Source organism: Alligator sinensis, unplaced genomic scaffold (genome assembly GCF_000455745.1).
Source record: "Alligator sinensis unplaced genomic scaffold, ASM45574v1 scaffold417_1, whole genome shotgun sequence".
NCBI classification, from domain to species: domain Eukaryota; kingdom Metazoa; phylum Chordata; order Crocodylia; family Alligatoridae; genus Alligator; species Alligator sinensis.
Window position 1 is genome coordinate 691,226 of NW_005842433.1, and position 6,097 is coordinate 697,322.

The following is a 6,097-nucleotide window of genomic DNA, read 5'->3' on the forward strand; positions in this document are numbered from 1 at the left end:
GAGAACCAGATCCAGACAAGGACTTGGGTGCTTAATCTGCAGTTTAAAGAGAATTCAAGAGCCTAAGTCCCAGAGTGCAAACCACAAAAACTCTGCCTAACAACCTAGGTGCTATACAATCCACACTTACATACTTTAGTTTTAAACAAGGAAGATAACATAAAGTAGCTGCCTATAATTATGCTCCCGTGCATGCAGACACTTGGCAAAGATCAGTGTGTTGGCATTTATCTGACGCCCACACTCGTTTCGGATTCACAAAAGCAGGCATCTGTGTACCTAAGTCTCCTGAATTAAGGTCCAGTTGGAGGGTGTACTCTGAGCATACCTAACACAGAGAGTTGGGAGAAGGGGCAGGGGGGGCACCGAATTCAGCGCAAAACACAGCAATGATGGTGATTACTATTTATTATTATTATTAAAAAATGTATCCATATGAGGAGCCCACTTCATATCATAGCCCCTTCACTATAGCAGTCCCACAAAAAGGAGACCCGGGTTGTAGGCCCTTTCAACTTGACAGGAGTTCCAGCTCATTTTCCGTCTCTCCCTGGAGAGTGCCCTGACCACGGGTCAATAGGTATGGCTAAAGAGAGACACTTTCCACTATTCCCAATGAAGCATCCAAGTCTGGGAGAAAGCGACAGCACTTCAGACTCTCACGTGTCCCCAGGATTTCCAGCAGGCTGGATTCGGCATCCCCATTTATTGTGCTGGTGGTAGTGAATCCCAGTCCTAAGCCTCTAACTTTCCCCATTCGCTAGACTGGTTATTTACAACTAGGGTACTGTGAGATCCTCTGAAGGGTGCCATGAGGTGTGAGGGGATAAGCAGATAAGCATGAACTCATGCTCATCCCTGACAGGCCACTCCTCCACTGTTCAGCCCCTCTGCAAGGCGGTAAGGAAATGAATTAGTTTTTGAAGTGCGGTGCTGCTCAATTCATAAAAGTTATGGAGGGATGCTTTGAGTCTAATGAGAAGTGTCTTGAGTCCAAAAAGGTTGAGAAGCACTGCACTAGAGGGTGAAAAAAGGTGCTTAACATGAGGTCTGTGAATTCCTCTCCTGGATCCAGGTATGCTTTGGTGGATCTGGACCTTCATGCCATGGAATTGACAATTTTTTGAATGGTCCTGATAAAGTAGTCTGCAATGTTATCTAAAAACAAAAGCATTATGGCCTAACTCTGAAGTTGTCCATTAACAGGTAGAAGAGTAAAGATGCCCCAGAAGCTGTAAGAAAAGTATGGCATCAAGAGTGCACAACCACCATTCTTAGACATTTGATGGATTTCATAGACATTAGGGCTGGAAGGGATCTCACGAGATCATTGGGTCCAGCCCCCTGCCCAAGGGGCAGGAAGTCAGTTGGGGTCAGATCCCCCAGCAAAATAAGCATCAAAGAGTTTCTTAAAGGTATCCGGAGTAGGTGCTTGTACCACTTCTGGGGGAGTCTGTTCCACATTCTGGAGACTTGGACGGTAAAGAAGTTTTTCCTTATGTCCAGTCTAAAACGGTCTTCCAGCAATTTGTTACCATTAAACCTTGTCTTCCCTTGGGGTGCCCTGGTCAACAAATGTTCTCCCAATTCCTGATGCACATCCCTTATATACTTATAGGCTGCCACCAAGTCACCCCTGAGCCTTTGCTTCTCCAGGCTGAAGAGTCCCATATCTCTCAGCCTCTCCTCACAAGGCCTCTTCTCTTGACCTCTAATCGTGTGGTAACAGACAGCAGGTTGAATGGGTGTTCAGGCTAGGAATGGTATGTGAGATTCTCCTAGGGAGGAGAGTGGGGAATGCCACACAACTTTATAGCTCTGTGGCAGAATGTCAAAAATAAAAATCTAACAACATACTTGGAAACAGATTTCTTCTGAAGCACCAATGGAAAATATCCAAAGGGAGCGTCTGCACATGCTGATTTAAGGCACTTTAGCCTGACTTAAGGTGCATTAAGGGCATGCATCTACATGTGCACACCCTTAATATGCCTTAAAAATGGTGATTTTAGGCTATTTGTGCCCAAATTTGATACCTGCAGAAGAAAGTATCAAATTTAGGTGTGGATAGCTAAAGCGCATTAATGCACATGTAGACACGTTAAGGTGCACTAACACTGTGTATGGACTGGCTTGGAAATAACTTTAGTCCCACATCAGTCCACGCATATGGTGTTAACGTGCTTTAATGCATGCATGTGTAGACATGAGCCTAAATCGCCTTAATGAACATTAAGCTAATGCGCATTAAATTTAAGCATGCCTAAATGCATATGTAGACATATCCAATAGGTACTGTCCTATTCAGTCACTTTAAATAGGCACTTATTTTTCTGACTTTTTTCTGATTGGCAGTATAATATTGTCATTTACTTGTATACATTTATATTAGCTATTGGACAGCGTCCCTGTACTTTTAATTACATTTTTTAACATTTGCCTAAGAGATGAGTTTGGCATAATTGGCTTAGATTGTCAGCATTGCTCTGAGCTTAAAGTCCTTTCAATTTCCTACATTGTTCTGCCTTAATCCATCTGGCAATGTCTGCTGCTATTTGGATTGAGTCTGAGCATTTTACTTACATTTCCAATTTAAAGTATTTCCAGAAACGTGTAGGTTTTCATCATTTGAACATGTCTTTCTATTTAACAAATTTTGTTTGGGGATAAAAGTATCACCATCTCTGGAAAGCTTTTTTTGCCTTAATTGGCTGGCATACAAATTCATAGGGGATGTGAGAGGAAAACTGCAGTTAAAGTAGTAAAACAAATTCTATTGTGTTTTATCCTTATGGCTATTTTATTTCTTTTTGTAAATATTATCTGTTAACAATACCTTTTTCATCTTTATAGTTTTCTTTTTATCTTTTTTATCCCCAAAAATACATAATAATTATTTTGGCACAAATTTAAGAACAGATCCTTACAGAGGCAAAATTCCACATCCACAGTAGTTTGATTAAGAAGGATCAAGGAGGTAATCAAGTCCAAATGCTATGCATGTGCATGCATACCCATATTGCTACAGATAATATATGCATAACATATCATGTACACACATTGCTCAAGATGAAACTGGCAGATAGTTGTAATAAAACATGACTCATTTTAACTGGCTCTTGCAAAAACTGAGGAAGGGTACAAAAGGGTTCATGCTGTCCCACACCCCTGTGTGCCTCAAGTGGAAGGGCCAGTCTTTTTGTTACAGTTTCTCGCAAGGAGTAGCACATGTACCGCTCCCCATGTGTTATAGGGAAGGACCAGTAAAGAGAGCACCTCCTTCTGTACCTATCAGAGGAGCAGACACTGCAGGAGTAGTTCAGCGTCTATGAGAACACAGGTCTGAACACCTCTTTCCTTAATGACCTAGTCTGTCTGGCCCTTTGTGAACAGAACCAGAACTATTTTTTTCATGTCTTAAGTCACTCCTATTAATTATACATTATTGGGAAAGATTCCAATCTTTTTCCCACATCTGTTTAATGAAGGCAAGAGAGTACTTGAAAGATACCATCTTAAAAACTCAAAGCTAGAGTTTATTACTCATCGTTCAGGGCTGGGAGCTACTGCAAAATTGCCTGATATACAAGGCTAAATTAGGGTTTGGGTTCTTCAGCTGTATGCATTATATGGATAACTTTTTCTCCAATTACTCCCTTCGGTAAGAAGAAAGTTATCCAACCAGTTTAGTGTGAAATATCTTATAGCTCCTATAATTAATATTCTTGTTATGATCTTGACTGTCTTATAGTCTGGAATAATAGTGGGGTTTCCCTCAATTCAAAGTGAGGAAAAGGATCTGGCCCACAATTCTGAAATGGATTCTGCTGATGGCTACTTATGAAATCTTTTTTCACCACCTCCAAAATGTGTATGTGCATATGTATAAATATTATATTGTGTAGTATTGTATTAGATGAAATATATAGTACAATTAATGTATGAAATGTACATATATTCACTACATTATTATTAAATATTAACATTTATTATTTATATGAAGTATGTATACATAATGTTTCATGTGTAAGACTATTACATTGTGTGTATAACATGCATATAACACACAGACATTATTACTGTATACAGATTAAAGTGACAATATTTAGTTCATGGAGTTCTATTAAATGAGTTGGGAAAACTAAAATTTATTAGGAAAAATCTTAACCCTCCTGAAATCAATTAAATTTTTCCAATGACTTCAGGTATGAGGATTTCAACCATGGTATCTTTCTACAGACTCTCCAACAACTATTAGGAAGGATTCTAGTTCTCCTGGATAAAAAAAGCTTGTGCATGTTAACTTATGACCTCGCCAAGTTGGCAGGGACATACATAGGGAAATATTTATAGGGAAATATTTTCTCACATTTTATTATTATATTCATTTGCCCAAAGTACTAATAAATAAATCAGAAAGGTTAGGATGTGTGTCCAGCAGAGCCTGAGTTGTACCATAAAGTTCCCTGGTTAACCAACTAACAAATCTACCAATGTAATCCCTATATTTCTAATTCAAACCATCTCAAAGACTTTGGCTCTTACAGGCAGATTCAATTATATTATTTATTAGTAATTTAAAGTTATATCCACTGAAGTACAGTATTCTTAAAGAGCCTGGTTTCCTGCCATTTAAATTGTCTCTTTAATTCTTCAAAGGATTCAAGTTTTACTGTTGAAGTTGCAGTAGCATCTCAAATGAGTTATTATGGAGTGATATTGTAGCCATGATGGTCCAGGAATTGTGAGAGGCAAGGATTTTTGTGGGTGATGTTTAAGCCTATCCCAACCATGCAGTCAGTATAGTAAAGGATATCACCCACATGTCAGTATAGTAAGGATATCACCCACAAAAGTCCTTACCTCTCTTATTAATAAATAGCTGCTCAAGATACAAAAGTCATCCTCCTATACATCTGTTCTTAACTTCACAAGAAAAACTTGCTTAAAGGGTGAAATATATTAATGTGTATATTTTAATTGTTTCAATTCTCTTGTAAATTGAGAGAAAATAAAGTGACTAAAATGTCTGGTCTGGCAAAAACTCTGACCTTGGAAATTAAAACAGATGAACACCAAGCGCACAGTTCTGTGCATCAATTAACCTCTGCTATGTGATGGCAGGCATAGGGTATAATTTAAATTGTAACAATTTCTGCATGTTCCTAACTAGCTGTTTCCTTTCCAGTTTTAAAGAGGAGTGCCACCACCTGCTACTTATATAATAGCATGGTGGCTAGAGTACTTGCACAGGAAATGGGATACCTCAGTTCAGTGTCCATCTCCTGAAAGGGTTCACACCTGTATCCCCTGGTACACTATTTGTAATCTTTGATAAACTCTTCTATAGCACTTGATATCACTGATCACCAAATATTCCTGCCTTACCTTCAAACAGTCATGGAAATGGCACTCCCTGTTCTCTGTTCAATGCTAACGCACATTAGCGAAAGCCCACAGGTTTTTTGTGATGCTTTAATGTGCATTTAAATAGGCTAATGTGCATTAAAGCTCACGTTAAGATGCACCCACTGTTTCCCAGTTCTCCCAATGCGTAGCACAGATCAGCACATGGTTGAAGGGTAGCTAGCTAAGCTTGTCTGACTAACAATCTTCTAAGAAAACTAGGAGGAGCCTAACTCAGAAATAATGTGACAGTCAATACCATTTGATTTGGGAACTAAATGACATAGTGTTTATCATTAAAAATGTAGGGATGATTACTGTCATAGGAAAATGAGTCATCCAGTCTATAATACCTGCCCATCTAGTTTGATGCATAACTTAGAAACAATACTCTGCTATGTTGGGAAATACTTATGAGCCTACAGGGAAAAAACATCCCTTTGAATTTGTATGCCACCGAAGTGTAACTCTTCTGATGAAGTAAGCACCCTGCTTACAAAAGCTAATGCTATACAACTTTGGTTTAGTCTGTAAAGATGCAAATCTACTTAATAGCCTTAATACTTATATAGACATTTTATCCTTTCCGAAGATAAGAGTTCTGCACATCAGTGGCTTTCTCTTACTAGCCTTTGCTGTTCTTTTATGTTGTTTTCCTCTGTAAGATTGCTAAGAGAATCATTCACCGCTC